This window comes from Zootoca vivipara, chromosome 8 (genome assembly GCF_965207765.1).
Source record: "Zootoca vivipara chromosome 8, rZooViv2.hap1.1, whole genome shotgun sequence".
Taxonomy (NCBI): domain Eukaryota; kingdom Metazoa; phylum Chordata; class Lepidosauria; order Squamata; family Lacertidae; genus Zootoca; species Zootoca vivipara.
Genome location: NC_142591.1, coordinates 84,485,887 through 84,506,274, shown reverse-complemented (window position 1 = coordinate 84,506,274; position 20,388 = coordinate 84,485,887).

Genomic DNA, 20,388 nt, shown 5'->3' with positions numbered 1-20,388 from the left:
TATGCATGGAACACTAGCAATGTGGAAAAGGAGACAGACACCCATACAAATGAATGGGAGGAGCCCAAGGCTGCATAAAATCCACTTTTCTTTTCTTTTTTTAAAAAATGGAATCCTGGAGAATTTCCAGTGCATCCACTCCACTGGGAAAGGCTGAGTTTCGGGGGAAAGCTATTATTTCATGCCACCCCAATCTCTGAGTGGTGAGAGACTCCTGTCCTCCAAGCACTTCTAGGTTTGGTTCCCTTGGAATGAAGGTCAGTGGAGATTGTGGTGTCTTTAGGATATATCGTTTTTTATTTTCACATATATGCAACCTGAGCATACGATGGAGGGGCTCACAGCATTAACACCCCATTAGCTTGGGGAACTCAGATTAACTTGGAGAGCAGGGGATAACCCTAGGGCTTTTGCAAAAGATCTCAAGTTAATTTGCGTGTTTTGCCAAAATGAGCTTTGGATAGCTACCCCATTTCTAGTGGAATAGATGTGTGGTCCGGATGTGACCCGCTAGCTGCAGATCACTGGCTTATAGGTTTTCGGGGGGGGGGGGGACAACCAGGCGTGTGCAGCTGTTGCGTGATGAATTACTTTGTCTTAACCGCCTCCTCCCCCCGCCAATTGCCAGGAATCGCTTTTCTTTGTCTTTTCATTAGAGAGCCTTGTAATCAGGCTGAGTGCCGGATAGCGGCTTCCCATTGGCCGAACAGCCAAGGCTTCTGTTTGCGAGTGTTATTGTGGAGAGACAGTGATGAATGGGCTGCCAACAGAGACATCATGCTCTCGGGGGCTAGGCCTGCACCTTTCCTTTGCGAGTCTTCCTCCCCTCTCCCTCTCCCTGCAAAGTGAAAGGAGCTCTGGCAGAAATCAAAGAAGGAACGCACAGGTGTCAAGAGAGAGAATGATGGAGAGCATAGACTAGGATGCAGGGCAATTAGTAAACTGCATCCTCTGATGGAGTCCTGTTGGAGCCACAACCTTAAATCAGCCCAGGTGGATAAAACGTGCTGCCAGCGATAGGGTCATAGAATCATAGAGACCACCAGGGCCATCCAGTCCAACCTCCTGCCGAGCAGGAAACACCATCAAAGCATTCTTGACATATGCCTGTCAAGCCTCTGCTTAAAGACCTCCAAAGAAGGAGACTCCACCACACTCCTTGGCAGCAAATTCCACTGTCGTACAGCTCTTACTGTCAGGAAGTTCTAGTTACAGGTAGGTAGCCATGTTGGTCTGAGTCGAAGCAAAATAAAAAAATTCCTTCAGTAGCACCTTAAAGACCAACTAAGTTTTTATTTTGGTATGAGCTTTCATGTGCATGCACACTTCTTCAAGTGCATGCACACGAAAGCTCATACCAAAATAAAAACTTAGTTGGTCTTTAAGGTGCTACTGAAGGAATTTTTTTTACTACTGAAGGATTTTTTATTTTGTCAGGAAGTTCTTCCTAATGTTTAGGTGGAATCTTCTTTCTTGTAGTTTGAATCCATTGCTCCGTGTCCGCTTCTCTGGAGCAGCAGAAAACAACCTGCTCACTTGGTCGTCACTTGGTAAGGGATGGGGGCCAGCCCTAACATTTGGCACAGTGGTGGATGCAGCAGCAACCCACTGGCTGCTCATTCTACTCCCCAGCCACTCCCTTCTGTAGGAAGAGAAAACTGCGAATGCTGCATAGCTTGTCCTAGCCCCACCAAGCTAACCTGCTGCATTCATGTTTAGCCTGGAAAAGAGGAGACAGAGATATGACAGCCATTTTCAAATATCTCAGGAGCTGTCACACAGAAGAGAGAGCAAGCTTGTTTTCTCCTGCTCTGGAGGGTAGGACTCGAACTCGTGGCTTCAAGTTACAAGAAAGGAGATTCTGACTAAACACCAGGAAGAACTTTCTGACAGCAAGAGCTGTTTGACAGTGGAATGGTCTCCCTTGGGAGGTGGTGGACTCTCCTACCTTCTGGGGCATATAAAGCTGTCAGTCAGGTCCAATATTCCGAGAGGACTAACTGCCTCTATGTGGCAGGCAGTTTTGTCGGTTGTTGCAAGGAGTGTTAACTGGTAACTGCTCGGATGCAGTCTTCTCATGACTCACTACTATCTGGTATATAGTTTATCTGTTATGTAACCTAAGCCTGCCTTCAGGAACAACTCTGTAAACCTGAATGAATCTGATAGTAAAGTAGTTTATGTTAATACTAGCTGTACCCGGTCACGCGTTGCTGTGGCTCAGTCAGGGCCCCTGTTTCCCAGGAGAGGCGCATGACGTAACGACATCCCTCTCTCTGTTGCCCCTGGCCGGTGACATCATCTTCCCCCACATTACGTCACCCTCCACCCCGACCCCCCCCTCGTATATCATATGCCCGTAGGTTCCTCCTTATGTCGTGGGTAATGTGTGTGACGGTGAGTTGAGTAGCCATTTGTGAGTGTTGGTATTTTGACCCCCCCCCACGGTTTGTTCATCTGTCTCCCCTCCTTAAGGCCGCTGCTTTTGTGTCCGTTGGGGGTTTCTGCGTTCCCGTGGCTCTCCACCTTTGTTATGGAAAGTTGTTTTGGTCCCGTCCTCCCCCCAGCCCCCCACCCAGGCGAAACCCACATCCACTCAGCTCAGTCTACAGTTTCGCTCTTGTCCAGCGTAGGTTCCCTGGAAACCTGAGCTGAGCTGCTTTGGAGAGGGAAACTTTGGAAGCTGCAGTACCAGTGGAGTCGTTGCTAGAGGGCGATGTTTAGCAACCTCTCCTGTTCCTGTTTGCCTTGTTTTTCCCAAAAAGTATGTTGTTACCTGTAATAGGTGTGAGATCTGTATAATGTAAGTATATGCAAACACTCCCATAGTCACATAGAATGTTGTGTCAAAATTTCAACGCAATCGGTCAAGCGGTTTCAGAGGTAGCTGGATGCGTATGAACGGGGACCTTTTACACACACACACACACACACACACATAAAATTCCTTCAGTAGCACCTTAAAGACCAACTAAGTTTTTATTTTGGTATGAGCTTTCGTGTGCATGCACACTTCTTCAGATACACTGAAACAGAACTTTAAGGTGCTACTGAAGGAATTTTTTTTATTTTGTTTCGACTCAGACCAACACGGCTACCTACCTGTAACTATATATATATATATATATATATATATATATATATATATATATATGGATGATTCAGATTCATGTGTGTTTTCTTTAAGGGGGACAGAAAGGGATTATCAACCAGGCAGGTATAATTATTGATAGGACTCAAACGAGTTAGCAACCCGCTTGTCACTGCATAAACTCAAAAGGGGATTGTTTAAACTCTGCTATATTATATAATCGTTCCCACACCTTGGAGGTTTCTAAGCAGAGGTTGGGCGGTCATCTGTCATGGACGCTTAAGGTGAGATTCCTGCATTGCAGGGGGCGGTACTAGATGACCCTCCAGGTCCCTTCCAACTCTGTATCTCTGTGATTTCATAGAATCATAGAATCATAGAATCATAGAGTTGGAAGAGACCACAAGGGCCATCCAGTCCAACCCCCTGCCAAGCAGGAAACACCATCAAAGCATTCCTGACAGATGGCTGTCAAGCCTCTGCTTAAAGACCTTCAAAGAAGGAGACTCCACCACACTCCTTGGCAGCAAATTCCACTGCCGAACAGCTCTTACTGTCAGGAAGTTCTTCCTAATGTTTAGGTGGAATTTTCTTTCTTGTAGTTTGAATCCGTTGCTCCGTGTCCGCTTCTCTGGAGCAGCAGAAAACAACCTTTCTCCCTCCTCTATATGACATCCTTTTATATATTTGAACATGGTTATCATATCACCCCTTAACCTTCTCTTCTCCAGGCTAAACATACCCAGCTCCCTAAGCCGTTCCTCATAAGGCATCGTTTCCAGGCCTTTGACCATTTTGTTTGCCCTCTTCTGGACACGTTCCAGCTTATCAGTATCCTTCTTGAACTGTGGTGCCCAGAACTGGACACAATACTCCAGGTGAGGTCTGACCAGAGCAGAATACAGTGGTACTATTACTTCCCTTGATCTAGATGCTATACTCCTATTGATGCAGCCTAGAATTGCATTGGCTTTTTTAGCTGCTGCATCACACTGCTGACTCATGTCAAGTTTGTGGTCAACCAAAACTCCTAGATCCTTTTCACATGTACTGCTCTCAAGCCAGGTGTCTCCCATCCTGTATTTGTGCCTTTCATTTTTTTTGCCCAAGTGTAGTACTTTACATTTCTCCTTGTTAAAATTCATCTTGTTTGCTTTGGCCCAGTTGTCTAATCTGTTAAGGTCATTCTGAAGTGTGATCCTGTCCTCTGGGGTGTTAGCCACCCCTCCCAATTTGGTGTCATCTGCAAACTTGCTCAGGATTCCCTCAAGCCCATCATCCAAGTCATTGATAAAGATGTTGAACAAGACTGGGCCCAAGACAGAACCCTGTGGCACCCCACTAGTCACTACTCTCCAGGATGAGGAGGAGCCATTGATGAGCACCCTTTGGGTTCGGTCAGTAAGCCAGCTACAAATCCACTGAATGGTAGCATTGTCTAGCCCACATTTTACCAGCTTCTTTACAAGAATATCATGGGGCACCTTGTCAAAGGCCTTGCTGAAATCAAGATAGGCTATATCCACAGCGTTCCCTTCATCTACCAGGCTTGTAATTCTGTCAAAAAATGAGATCAGATTAGTCTGACATGACTTATTTTTCAGGAACCCATGCTGACTTTTAGTGATCACAGAGTTTCTTTCTAGGTGCTCACAGACTGTTTGCTTAATGATCTGCTCTAGAATCTTTCCTGGTATTGATGTCAGGCTGACTGGGCGGTAATTGTTTGGGTCCTCTCTTTTCCCCTTTTTGAAAATAGGGACAACATTTGCCCTCCTCCAGTCTGCTGGAACTTCGCCTGTTCTCCAGGAATTTTCAAAGATTATTGCCAGTGGTTCTGAAATCACCTCTGCCAGTTCTTTTAATACTCTTGGATGTAGTTCATCTGGCCCTGGAGACTTGAATACATCTAAACTAGCCAAGTATTCTTGTACTACCTCCTTACTTATTCTGGGCTGTGTTTCCCCTGCTGAATCATCTGCTCCATATTCTTCAGGTCGGGCGTTGTTTTCTTTCTTGGAGAAGACTGAGGCAAAGAAGGCATTGAGGAGTTCTGCCCTTTCTCTGTCCCCTGTTTGCATTTCACCATCTTCTCCTCTGAGTGACCCCACTGTTTCCTTGTTTTTCCTTTTGCTACGGACATACCCATAAAAGCCCTTTTTGTTGCTTTTAACCTCTCTGGCGAGCCTGAGTTCATTCTGTGCTTAGCTTTTCTGACTTTGTCTCTACACGTGCTGGCTATATGTTTGAATTCCTCTCTGGAGATTTCCCCCCTTTTCCATTTTTTGTACATATCCCTTTTAAATCTTAACTCAGTCAAAAGTTCTTTAGATAGCCAGCCTGGCTTCTTTAGGCACCTTCCATGTTTCCGTCTCATTGGTATTGCCTGAAGTTGTGCTTTTAATATCTCCCTTTTAACAAACTCCCAACCATCATGAACTCCCTTCCCTTTTAGTATTACTGTCCATGGGATTTCACCCAGCGTTTCCCTAAGTTTTCTGAAGTCGGCTTTCTTAAAGTCTAGAATTTGGACCTTAGTATGCTTGGTTGCTCCTTTCCGCTGGATAATAAACTCCAGAAGAGCATGGTCACTCCCACCTAATGATCCTGCCACTTCTACCCCACTAACCAAGTCATCACTATTGGTTAGGACCAGATCTAAAATGGCTGATCCTCTTGTTGCTTCTCCCACTTTCTGGACAATGAAGTTGTCTGCAAGGCCAGTGAGGAATCTGTTCGACCTTATGCTCTTGGCTGAGTTTGACATCCAACAAATATCAGGATAGTTGAAATCCCCCATTACTACTATCTCACTTCCTTTGGAATGCTTGGCCATCTGTTCCAGGAAGGCATCATCTGTGTCCTCAGTTTGGCTTGGGGATCTATAGTAAACTCCCACAATGAGATCACTGTTGTTTTTCTCTCCCTTAATTTTGACCCAGATACTCTCAATTTGGCTTTGAAGTTTTAAATCCTGGATCTCTTCACAGCTATACATATCCCTAACATATAAAGCTACTCCTCCTCCTTTCCTGTTTGGTCTATTTCTCTTAAATAGATTGTATCCCTCTATTACTACATTCCAGTCATGAGACTCATCCCACCAGGTTTCAGTGATGCCTATTATGTCATATTTAGTTTGCTGTACCAAGAGCTCAAGTTCATCTTGTTTATTTCCCATGCTCTGTGCATTAGTATACAGACATTGAAGACCGTTGATCATTCCCCCATGTCTCTTATTTAAGGATATTTTCATCCCACCACTAGGTCTGCATGCTGCTTGCTCCATTTGGTCCTTGACATTCGGATGATCATCTTCAGCATTTGATAGACTCCTACCTTCAGGACCACTGTCTCCCTCCCCCACATAAGTCAGTTTAAAGCCCTCCTGATGAGGTTTTTGAGTTTTGTGGCAAAAACATTCCTCCCAACTTTTGTGAGGTGCAGCCCATCACTTGCCAAAAGTCCATCTTCAAGAAACTGCAGACCGTGATCTAGGAATCCAAACCGTTCCTGTTTGCACCATTTGCGAAGCCAGTTGTTCACTTCCCCTATTTTTCCCTCTCTCCCTGGGCCATGTCGTTCAACTGGGAGGACAGAAGAGATGACAATTTGTGCATCTAATTGCTTCAACTTCCTGCCCAGAGCCTCATAATCATTTTTGATCTTCTGTAAGCTATGGCTTGCAGTGTCATTGGTTCCCACATGCACCAAAAGGAAGGGGTATTTGTCAGTGGGTTTTATGATTCCTTGCAGCCGTTCTGTTACATCTTTGATCTTGGCCCCAGGTAGACAGCACACCTCTCGAGACATCTTGTCAGGCCCACAGATTACTGCTTCTGTACCCCTCAGTAGGGAATCCCCAATCACCACTACACGCCTCTTCATAGGCTTGGTTGGGATTCTTCCATGTGCTGTCCCTTCCAAGGTTACCTGCATATTCCCAGAGGACTGACTTGGTTGCTCGTCTTCATATTCCTCATCAACTGTGATGAGGGAGAGATCCTCAGGTGGAGTCTGTTTCTCGTCTTCCATGAGCACTTCAAAACGGTTGTGTAATTCTAAGCACTCAGAGCGATCCCTGGGCCTTCTACTTCTATGAGTCACGTTCCTCCATACATCTGGCTGCTGTGTTGGGGAACTGACCTCCTCCTCAGGGAGATCCCCTGTCTCCTCCTTGGTGCAGACAGTGTGCTCTGCTGCATCCAAGAAAAGCTCCAGCTCTTTAATTCTCTGGAGCGTAGAAACACGCCCCTGAAGCTGCTGCACCTTCTCTTCCAGAAGGGCAACCTTGTTTTCTAGTAGGGCAACCAACTTGCAATTGTTGCAGGTGTAGCTACCCACATCCTTTGGCAAGAAAACAAACATTGCACAGGAATTGCAGGTGACAACGGTTGTTCCCTCCACCTCCATCTTGAAAACCTTGAGGTCAAGGGGGAAAGAGGAAGAGGCCTAGGTCCCCCCTAACAAACGTTTGAGACTTGCTGCCCTAGATCAAAAAGATGGGTCAAACTGCGCGCGCCGCTAGGCGCGCGCCGCTGCACTCCAAGCTCTGACTAGCTCCGCCCACAGCTAATCACCTGAACTTCCTGACTCACACTTCTAGGTGAAAGGTCACAGCCAGAAACAAACAAGGTCACAGCCAGAAACAAACACCCACACAAGCCTGAACAGTCACCCAAATCCAAGAGGCAGCAGCCCTAGAAAACCAGCACAAGCACACAAACAAGTAAGAAAACAGATAAGCACACAAACTTACTCACACACAGCCCCAAAAGACAAAGCCACAAAACCTACAGAGTGTCTCCCAAGCTCAGCTCACCTTCTGCTCCTTCCTCAGTCGCTGCACTCCAAGCTCAGCCCATACATTTTGTGTATGCTTAAAGGCACTCTCATGCTTTGCCTGCTTGCAATGAAAACTGTCTGGCTTATGTTAAGGCTTGTGTTTCTGGACTCATCGGTGGGAGATGAAAATGCAGCACTCTCTAGGTACTCAGGAAAGCGACTGTGCCTCAGGTGGTGAGCAGGAGGTGGAAAGATGTGTTAGAGGTCAGGGGAAGGATGACAGGGTAGCTGCACTCGCTTGTATTTCCATCTCTTGCAAAGACAGACCTCTGGGGATTCTGAAAGTGCCTTGTAATTGCAGAGGTGGCGTAATAACAGAGACCAGTCAATTGCCATCTCAAGCAGGCAATGAATCGATGGATGGATGGATCGCTTTTGCCTGCTCCATTCAGTGCCTTACAAAGAGCAGGGAAGGATACTTTTACCTCTTCAACTGTTAACACATATCATAAGTGGACAGATAGAATTTCTGTGGGTTTAAGGGACACGTCTAGTTGAGCCAGCATTCGTGGACTGGAGGGGAATGGTTATTAAATCTTCAGATGGCTTTCCCGTCTATTTGCAAGCAACAAGAACGACCCATTTCTTTGGAAGGGGGGCAATGGACTCCTGACCCCAGGTTTTTGGAGGTTACTGCACCACTAAGCAGCAGTAGGTAAGGTAAAGGTAAAGGAATCCTGGACTGTTAAGTCCAGTCAAAGGCGACTATGGGGTTGCGGAGCTTATCTCGCTTTCAGGCCAAGGGAGCCGGCTTTTGTCCACAGACAGCTTTCCGGGTCATGTGGCCAGCAGGACTAAACCGCTCCTGCTGCAATGGGACACCGTGATGGAAACCAGAGCACACGGAAATGCTGTTTACCATCCCGCCGCAGCCGTACCTATTTATCTACTTGCACTGGCATGCTTTCGAACTGCTAAGTTGGCAGGAGCTGGGACAGAGCAACGGGAGCTCACTCCGTTGTGGGGATTCGAGCTGCCAACCTTCTGATAGGCAAGCCCAAGAGGCTCCGTGGTTTAGACTACAGCGCCACCCGTGTCCATTAAGCAGCAGTAATGCTGTACTTGATACCCAAAACACTGGAGTATAGCATCTAGATCAGGCATCCCCAAACTGATCCCTAGCTAACAGGACCAGTGGTCAGGGAAGATGGTAATTGTAGTCCAAAACATATGGAGGGCCGAAGTCTGCGGATGCCTGATCTAGATCAAGGGAAGTAATAGTACTACTGTATTCTGCTCTGGTCAGACCTCACCTGGAGTACTGTGTCCAGTTCAGGGCACCACAGTTCAAGAAGGAGACTGACAAGCTGGAATGTGTCCAGAAGAGGGCAACCAAAATGGTCAAAGGCCTGGAAATGATGCCTTATGAGGAACGGCTTAGGGAGCTGGGTATGTTTAGCCTGGAGAAGAGAAAGTTAAGGGGTGATATGATAGCCATGTTCAAATATATCAAAGGTTGTCATATAGAGGAGGGAGAAAGGTTGTTTTCTGCTGCTCCAGAGAATTGGACACGGAGCAATGGATAGGTTTGATCTTCTTGCAGTCCATGGGACTCTCAATAGATAATTAGGTAAAGACGTATAAAATAATTAGAGTACATTCATGGGTAAAATAAAAAATATACATTAGGGATTAACAGGAAGTCCAAATTGTGGTAGTTTATATATGACTTTGGAATATTTTGGAATACAATTTTGTTAATTTTTATTTTATTTTTTGTTTTGTTTTGTTTCGTATTTATATTAATATATGTGTGCAAAAAGACAAAGACAAATAATGAGGGATATAATATTGTTCATAAAAACGTTTATTTTTGTAACATAAAAACATGGTTTATATTCTGAGATATATAGAACTTTTATATTGAATATCAACTTTATGCAGTGTTCTGTTATGTATTCTTTTGTTTATTAGTCTACATTGTAATATAAAATCTTAATAAAAAATCAATTATATATGAAAAAATTAAAGTGTCATTCATACTCCAGGTGTGTGTGTGTGTGTGTGTGTGTGTGTGTGTGTGTGATATAGCATTCATACATTGTTCCCACAGGAGGTAGGGATGACCACTGTCCTAGTTGGCTTGAAAAGAGGATTGGACATATTCATGGAGGAGAGGACTATCAAGGGCTACTAGCCAGGATGGCAATGCTCTGTTTCCACAGTCAGAGGCAGCAATGCTTCTGAAAGCCAGTTGCTGAAAACCATGGGAGGGGAGAGGGCTCTTGTGCTCGGATCCTGGTTGCAGCTTTTCCATAGAGGCATCTGGGTGGCCACTGTGAGAACAGGACACTGGACTTGGTAGGGCATTGGCCTGGTCCAGCAGGCTCTTATCTTTTCTTGTCACGCCTTAATTCTGGAATTCTGAACATCTAATTTTAACTTAAAATCTGGAATGGGAAATATCTTGGTTACAAAAGTACAAAAGTACAAAAATTCATCTCTGTGGTATTTATGGAACAGTTCCCCAACTCCCCAAATGGTGCCTGCCACTTGTAGTAGAGATGTTTTATATATGGGTCCTGATGCATTTGCAAAGGGATGGGGAAAATCTGTGGGACTCTGGATTATGTCAGACTCCAGCTCCCATCAGCCCCAGCATGTCAGGGATAATGGGAGTTGTAGTCCAACAACATATGGAGAGGCTACAAGTTCCCTGTGTTTCTACTGAGCATGTAAAGGTAAAGGGACCACTGACCAATAGGTCCAGTTGTGACCGACTCTGGGGTTGCGCCGCTCATCTCGCTTTACAGGCCGAGGGAGCCGGCATACAGCTTCCAGGTCATGTGGCTAGCATGACAAAGCCGCTTCTGGCAAACCACAGCAGTGAGTGGAAACACCGTTTACCTTCCCGCTGTAACGGTACCTATTTATCTACTTGCACTTTGATGTGCTTTGGAACTGCTAGGTTGGCAGGAGCTGGGACCGAGCAATGGGAGCTCACTCCGTCACGGGGATTTGAACTGCCAACCTTATGATTGGCAAGCCCTAGGCTCTGTGGTTTAACCCACAGTGCCACCCGCGTCCCTCTACTGAGCATACCCACATTGAAATGGACAATAATGTTCTTGTGGAGCTTGGTTTACATAGACTATGTATGCACCCCCCTCCCTAAAATAATCCTGGGAACTGCAGTTTTCTAAAGGGCACTAGGGAGTAAACTACAGTTCCCATGGTTTGTTGGTTTGTTTGTTTTTTACAAGGTGGGTTGTGCTTTAAATGCATGGTGTTTACACAGCCATGTGAGAACACCACACTGGATTTTTTTCATTGCCTTTGGTCAAAACATCGTTAGAAACAGACTAGGACTCACTGTCGGCTAATGAGAGAAGATTATTTGACGGGTATAGCACACAAGAATGTGAATCTGTCCCACAAGAGGAAAGCTTTTCTTTTTCTTTGTGCACATTTCTTTTGTAAATCATTCCTATTTTCAAAATATAAATCACTCCAGGCTAGTTGTTTTACCATTTCAAACAGCATGTAAAGGAGAAGCTGCCTTGCAATTAATAACCAAATTGCACGGCTATTCCAGTTGCAATTCTGAAATCATTTTAAAAATCATTACGCTGCAGCCGAGCAGAGTGGAAATTAAAGTTCCTGAGGCGATGGAGACACAGAGGATTAATGTGGTGCAATTATTCAAAGGTAAATATTCATTCCTGTTTAACTCCACACTCCCAGGGCAAATAACTGATTACGAGCAGATTGATGGCGGGGGTATCTCGCTAATACAGGATTTATTTTTAAAGCATTGGGAGAAGAGCAATATTTCCACCCACTTTGGCAAGCCAAGCTATCCAAACACCTGGAGCTGTCCTGGAAATGTCCTTTTGTGATCCACCCCTGTGATTAGAGATCCTCAAGGCATTTGATCTTTGCTGATATGGATAGAAACCAAACTGATCCGCACCACTTGGAGTAATGTGGAAATTGGAACTTACCGTACTTTTCTGTCTGTAAGACGCCCCCATATATGAGGCCCCCATGTATAAGACGTCCCCTATTTTGGGGGACTCACATTTAAGAAAATGGGGGGAGCTGGCACAGGGTTGTTGAGCTTTTTGGGGGGGGAGGTTACCCAAGGTTGTTGAGCCTTTTTTAGGTGGGATTGCCAAAAATCGTTCACCCACACACATCCAAAAATCCGCTTCTCATCTGTCCCCTCGCCAGCAGAAGTTGCCAATCGCCCGCCCAATTGCCATGTCAGCCAATCAACATCAGCCATTGACACAGCAACCAATAACACACACAATCGCCTTTGACAGCCGTGACAGCAACCAATCAAATGTCCACCCTATGCACTATCCATGTATAAGACGACCCCCAGTTTTTTGCATAATTTTTAAAGAAAAAACCCTAGTACTTATACACAGAAAAGTATGGTAATTGTCCCCCAGATTTCACAGTTCCAAAAAGTTCCCATGGGGTTTGGACTGAAACGGAGTTAGGAAAAAGCTGTTCTGGGGGGGGGGACAGACTGGAATAATAAGTATTTTAAAACAAAACTGTATTTCAATGGATACAAGGATATATGACTTCGTACATGATTGAGAGTCGCATAGCCAGGGGACGGGGAACTTTGAGCGTGAAGATCGGAATGTGGAAAAAGAAAAACAACAAGAAGAAGGCGGGAACGAGATGCGGAAGATTCTCCAAGAGGTCCAGACTATGGGGAGTCCGAAAAAAATGAATAATAAATAATTGGGAATATAATTTGGTGGTTTTTTGTTTTAGTTTTTTTATTGGAATATGATTATGATTATATGTTGATTGGCTGTTATTATTGGAAAATTAATAAAAATGATTTAAGAAGAAAAAGGAAGAACATAAGAAGATACTGCTAGATTTGGCCAAGGAGCTCATCTGTGGTACCCTGTTTCCACAGCAGCTGCCCAGATGCCCCAGTAGGAAACCAGCAAGCAAGGCCTGAGCAGAAGAGCCCTCTCCCCTCCCAACTGGTATTCAGATGTTGCTTCTTGCTTTCTTTGGCAATCACTTGTAGCTGTGTAAGATTGTCTTCCATGAACATGGTCTTAACATTGAGCCCGTAAGGGACTGTGGAGGCCAATTCTGGATCCACAGATCCTTCCACAGTGGGGACTTTGGTTCCTGGGTGGGAGTTGATCACGGTGAGGGTTTGCCAAAGCATGCCTTTCTCTTAGTGCATTTCTCCCCTTCGTCCTAAGTTCGAGTGTCTTCAAATCCCACGACATCTTTGGTAACGGCTGTTCTCCAATTGGAGCGCTCGCAGGCCAGTGTTTCCCAGTTTGGTGTTTTTACTACATTTTTTAAAGGTTTACCTTGAGAGAGTCTTTGTTGACCTCTTTTGTTGATCACCAACATTATGCTTTCCATTGGTAGTACAATAGCTTTGTAAACAAGCATTTTGGTAACATTCAGAAGCATTGAAGCCTCCAATTGTGGAGGCAGAGGATAGTCATCATGGCTAATATTCCTTGATAGCCTTCTCCTCCATGAATTTCACCAATGAGGAGATGAAATTCTATGCCTAATAGACAAAATAAAAACTGACAAATCACCAGGTCCAGGGGACATCCACCTGAGAGTTCTTGAAGAACTCAAATGTGAAATTGCTGATCATTTCACAAAAATGTGTAACTTATCCCTCAGATCAGCCTCCATACCCGAGGACAAGAAAGCGACTAATGTAACACATTTTTTTTTTTAAAGGGATGCAGAGCGGATCCTGGAAATTCACTCACTTCTCTTCTCTTGGCTTGGAAGCTTCTATCATTAGCATTCAAACACTTGGAATCATAGAATCATAGAGTTGGAAGAGACCACAAGTGCCATCCAGTCCAACCCCCTGCCAAGCAGGAAACACCATCAAAGCATTCCTGACGTATGGCCATCAAGCCTCTGCTTAAAGACCTCCAAAGACCTCCACAACACTCCTTGGCACTCCTTGGTTGGACAGTGTTCTCGAAGCTACCAACAAGAGTTTGACCAAACTGCGGGAGGCAGTGGAAGACAGGAGTGCCTGGCGTGCTCTGGTCCATGGGGTCACGAAGAGTCGGACACGACTAAACGACTAAACGACTAAACAACAACAACAAACAACAACAACACCTAATTATCTAATACATTCTTACATCAGTTAGTATCCTTAATTCTATTATTCCAATCCTTCTCACTCCCAAGTGTATAAATGACTCCTTAAAAATTAGCCCATATACTTGGTTTTCCTTGTAGTAGACCACACTTCACCAGTTTTGGGTGTGAAAGGTTCTTTATTGTGTTCCAGGAAGGCAAGGCGAGGTAGGGGAATATCAGCACCTTGGAGAGTGACCTAGCTGTGGTTTCAGGGCTAGAGGCAAGGAATCCTGCAGCTGATGCAGAGAGCTCATGTTGTCTCAGCAGCGTCCAGGAGCAAATCTTTATGGTTTGAGTTAGGCATTCATGCATTCTATTTATTTGTTTCATAAAATGTATATACCGCTGGATTGTAGGAAGTCTCAAATAACGAAACAATAGGTTTGTTAATAGAAACAATACCACTGGAAAATAAAATAAAATCAGCAATGAACTGCAGCATTCAAAATATCTGGCTAGTGTTGCCTAAACAGCATGTGCCAAAAAGAGTGCAGGTGAAGATGGCTTCCAGTTGTCAAGAGGCAGGGAGTTCCAGAGTGTAGCTGCCGCCACACTAAAAGATTGTGGAATGGATATTATGTGGCACTTGTAAACGGTGCCATTTCCTAATCCGAATCCCAGTAGTAAAGGGGCTGGTGCCTAACTCTGCAGATATTGGCACAATACAAAGACATTATTATTTATTGTTATTGTTATTTATTAAATTTCTATACCACCCTTCATCTGAGGATCTGAGGATCACGGGACGGTTTACAATTAAAAGACAGAAAAATACATTTGTTGTTTAGTCGTTTAGTTGTGTCTGACTCTTCGTGACCCCATGGACCAGAGCACGCCAGGCACTCCTGTCTTCCATTGCCTCCCACATTTTGGTCAAACTCATGTTCGTAGCTTCGAGAATAGTGTCCCACCATCTCGTCCTCTGTCGTCCCCTTCTCCTAGTGCCCTCCATCTTTCCCAACATCAGGGTCTTTTCCAGGGAGTCTTCTCTTCTCATGAGGTGGCCAAAGTATTGGAGCCTCAGCTTCAGGATCTGTCCTTCCAGTGAGCACTCTGGGCTGATTTCCTTCAGAATGGATAGGTTTGATCTTCTTGCAGTCCATGGGACTCCCAAGAGTCTCCTCCAGCACCATAATTCAAAAGCATTAATTCTTACATAGTAACAGATAAAAGCAATACCCCCCCTCTCCCAGCTGAACACATCCTTCCTCCAAAAAATGAAAATGAAACGTCGGCCTGCCACTCTATGGTGTCTAGCATGCGCACAAACAAAGATGGGGACCCAAGTTACAAGGAAGGAGATTCTGACTAAATATGAGGAAGAACTTTCTGGCAGTAAAAGCTGTTCGGCAGTGGAATGGTTTCCCTCTGAAGGTTGTGCACTTTCCTCTGTTGGAGGTTGGATGGCCAACTGTCACGGATGCTTTAGCTGAGATTCCTACGTTGCAGGGGGTTGAACTAGATGACCCTTGGGGTCCCTTCCAACTCGACAATTTTATGATTCTATGGCCTCCTGCTCCTCCTCCACATGATGTTGGATACCAACTCTGATCAGTCTCATCTAAAAAATGATGGCTCCGGGTTGAAGTCTCCAGAACGTTTAATCAAATTTACCCATCTCATTTCCCCACATTTTCCTGTTCCTGCCCAAAAGCAGCCTGCTGTTTTCTTCTTCTTTGGACGGCAGTGTTGTGTCTCATCCAGCCCTCAGAGCCCTCCTGAATCAACCTTTCAACCATACGATGGGATCGCACAATAATAAAGATTATCATCACCGCCGTAAAAGAGAAAAAGAGGGAAGGGAAAGAAGAGAGACAAAGTGGGAGCTTTTGCCGTTACAAATTACAAGAGAATTAAATATGGTTAAACTTGAATCTGTTCTGGCAAAGCGCAGCAGTAAAAGGCCATTAAACGACTTGCCCATTTACAGAAAACATAACAGATAAAATTCATTTTTAATGGACTGTTTCCATGGCAACGTTTCCTGAGCCAGACACGTTTTATAGTGCATCGAACAGCGCGGGTGCTTAAGATAATTGCAGCAGTCACTGTGCTGGGGATACTGTGGTTTGTGATGTGTGTGTGGTGTGTGTGTAAAAAACAGAACCTCAGATTATTGCCAACTGGTCTAAAGCTGTTTTATTGTCCATGGGTTTTTCAGAGATGTTATCTGGCCACAGAGGAAAGTAGAGCCTCAAAGGATGGGCCATGTCAGCCGAGGCTCTATCCCTCAAGAGCTCTACCATGAGCCTGCTGGATCAGGCCAGTGGCCCATTGAGTCCAGCATCCTGTTCTCACAGTGGCCAACCAGATGCATCGTCTGGGAAACCAGCAAGCAGCATTTGTACACAAGAGCGACTCTCCCCTCCTACAGTTTCGAGCCACTGCTATTCAGAAGCATCACTGCCTCTGAGGCAGAGCATAGCCATCCTGGCTAGTAGCCATTGGTAGCCCTCTCCTCCTTCATGAATTTGTCTAATCCTCTTTTAAAGCCATCCAAGTTGGTGGCCATCACTTCCACTTGTCTCAAGGCAGCATGGTTGGCGCTGACCTCAGGATTTGCCCTCCAAAAAACTCAGAGACGTCGCCCATCGCAATAAAGTAGCTCAAACTTTAACTTTACCTCTCATTGCATTATTCATAGTTAAACGCAGAGGCTCCACATAGAATCAAGGCTGAGATCCTGATAGAAACCTTTGGGAAACAAAACCTCATCAGTGCAAAACCTTGGTTCTGGAATTCAATTTTGCCAACTGAAAGCCATCTTCTCTCTCTCTCTCCCCCCCAACCTATTGAAAACTTCAGAATGTGGAAAGAATGCACATGGTAGTCATTAACACTCGTCTCCTCCATGAATTTGCTCGATCCTCTTTTAAAGCCATTCAGCCCGATGGCCGCTTCTGCCTCCTGTGGGAGGTAGTTCCATAGATTAACCGTGTGCCGCACAAAGAACTACTTCCTTTTATGTGTCCTGAATCTTTCAACCTTTACAACAGAGTGGTAGGTTCATTTATAAAGAAAAGGTATCAAGCCTGCCTGCATATTTCTTTTTTGGGGATTGGTGGCGACTGGGATGTGCTGGTATTGAAACAGTTCTGAGGATGCTGAGGAATCAAGGGAGCCTCCGGCTACACGCCACATTTGACTTTTCTTGAGAGCAGGACTTTGAAAGGGTTGCTCTCCCCCCAAGGCTTCTGAGCGAGCAGCAGGAAGTGAGCACCAAGCCAGGCTCCTGGTTAGCAAAAGGTCATCACCGTTCGCCCACGTGGCTCGGCGCTTCTGCTTTTGTCCGGCTGACACTCAACGCAGCAGCGGAAGGGAGTTGCTCTAATGCAAAGCGACAGCTTGGAACTGAGAAAATTTCCTCCTGTCAGAGAGACTAAGTGGTCAGGCTGCGCCTTCAGGCTTGGCTGGGCCGAGATGCTGGCAGAGTTATTAGTTTTCAAAGATGGCTCGCGAAAACGGTCTGCTTCGTTTCCTGCTTTCTCTGTGATCATGGATACATGATCTGTCTCTTTGCGAAGGATCTGCTCCTACTCTACCCCCAGCCCAGAGCTGTTCGGCTGCCTTCTTAGGATCAGTTCAGTGGTGTCCAAACTTTTCTCAAAGAGGGCCAGATTTGAAGGCCGTGAGGGCCGACCAAAGGGCTGACCACTTTTTTTTAGGATTGAGGTTGTTGAGCTTTTTAAATGATTTTACCCCAAAGTTGTTGAGCTTTTTTTTAGGATTGAAGTTGTTGAGCACAGGGGCTGAATTAGGCCCCCAAAGTGGATTTTGGACATGCCTGGGGTCAGTTTCTTGGGGTTGGCTGAGCGTTGGAGACCTAATGGAGTCTTCATGCAAGGGGCACTGAAATATACTCAGAGTCGAGATTGAATTTCATGCTCTTTATTCAGCTCATAGTCATCAAGGAGAAGAAGAGAAGAATGCCCCTTTCCCAAAGCCATCTGCTTATATACATTCTTTACACAATGGGCTTTGCGTGATTGGCTACTTCAGGGCTACACCTGCGGACCAATCAGTTTGTGGATTGACTTCTGCCAGCAGCCTGATTGGCTGCTCCTGCAGGCCAATCAGGTTGCGGATTCACTTCCACCTGGAGTTGGATTGGGTGGCTCCTGCGGACCAGTCAGACTGCTGATTCTGGATCCTATTGTTCTATGATTCAGCTCAGTACATAACACCGGCACTGAACCTTTTCATCCCAAGAGAGCCACATTCCCTTCTGGGCAGTCTTTTGAGGGCTGCATGGCTGTGGTGGGTGGGGCCAGAGGCAAAAGTGGATGGGGCAATGCTTTTTTTTTTTTTAAAAAAACACCCAATTGGTCTTTTGATAATAAGGAATGAGAAAGTCCGTGGTGGAGCCAATAGGCAGGGCTCTCCCTACTTTCTGCTTGGCTTGTCGATGCCATCCAATTCCAACCTGAAAAGAATTACCTGATCTTCCTATGGCAGACAGTCTCAGTCTCAGACTTCCTGAGCCGTGTCACTTTCAAGTGGTCATTATTGCATGGCAGAAACTGGATACCTGGCAGAGAATTCAACATTATTTGTAAAAACCCCACTCGCTTTTTTTTTCTTTTTTAAAATAAGAAAATCAAGTCAAAGAATGGGATTAAGAGCAGCATGGAGGGAAAGTTGGGAAGTCAAAGTTTAAAGAGAAATGTAGAACAAATTTGAAATAAGGAATTAATATGTAAATATTTTAAAATCTAATAAAAATTTGACATTAGGGAGACAAAAAGTGAAGTTTCCAGTCCATATGAATTCATTTTCATTGTTGCAGGATTTAGCAGCATGTGTGTGCATGTTAAAAAGAGTACACCCAGCTTTGGGGCTGGACTAGATGGGCCATTGGCCTGATCCAGCCTCCAGATATTTCTTATGCTCTTTACATATCTGCCTCTTGGATATGCTGCTCCCACGTACAGCGACGGAGGAAGCTGCTCAGGCACCCGGAGTGGCAAACATGACTATGTAGCGTGCATGCACACCGCCGCTATGTACGACGCATGCGGCGCTACGTAGCAACACTGTGCATGCACGCTACATAGTGGGCTGTCAGCGCCACCGCTCGCACTGCTCCCCAAAACACAGAGCTGGGAGTGGCTCGGTTCCCCTGTAGCAGGGGCCCAAAGGGCCCCAATTAAGGTGATAATGTAAATCCTTATAAATCCTGGAATATGCTTATAATAGTGAATTATGGGAACTTGTTGCTTTAAGAAACTGATGATTTAGCAAGATGCCGTTCTTTTACCAGAACAGAAGGTCAGCTAACATGCAAATCACAAAGATATAATTCATAAGCTAGAACACAAATTGTTACATAGTACACGTAACACAGGTTCCCAACACGCATATTATCTCACAATGTAACATCTTATTGAGAATCAAAGGCCTAGCTAGCAATCCTTGGCCTAGTTAGCAATGCTTATTGCGCATGCGTATTAGATTTGGTAATGACATACGAATTGAATATGAAATGAGATAATGATGAATATTAAAATATTAAATGATGTAATGCTTTATGTGATTGGTTAAATCAAAATCCTTTGTCTGAAATGTTATAAATTCCTGCCCGACCTTTGGGCGGGGTTGCAGTATTCCGAAAAGATTCGACTGTAACTGTCACGTAACCTTATTGCTTTTCAATAAACATAATGGACTCCAGCTCCTCTTGTCTCTGAGTTTTATTGGCTAACTCAGAAGATAAGCCATTTTTGGCTTACAACACCCCTGCTCCCACCTTGCTATGCCCCTGACCGCGGGGCCTCCAGAGTCTGCCTGCCTCCTCCCACTCAGCCGCCTTATGGGGGGGGGGAGGAGGGGACGGACTGTTTGGGCAGCACGGAGCCTGCGTGCGCCCAAGCCACCACGTCTCTCCCAGGAGGCCCCACGGTGCAGGCCCCACGGTGAGTGCCGCCAGGCATTTTGTCACCCCCCCTCAGTGGCGACACCCAGGTCGGACTGCACCCACCACACCCCTTCCTCCGCCCCTGCCCACGTAAGACAGAGAGTGTGCTAGAGTGGAGGGGGGGGGGGAGAAGCAAATGGTTATGCAAAAGGAGACCTGGAGCCACGCAGCAGGGCTACCAGAATACAGATTGCCTGAGTTTATTTTTAGCTGGCAGCTCTAAAGAGCAGCCAGCAACATTTCTGCAGGGAGGCAGATCCTGGGCAGACAAACGGAGGAACTAACTCTTACAATCCCCCCTGCAGTTAGAAGTTGAAAAGTTGAGCATCGGGATGCAGGCTTCAGCGGGCAGCCTGGGCGATGCTCGGATCCGAGAGCCTTGCTCATCCATCTGCCGTCTTCTTTACTGCAACCCTCGATG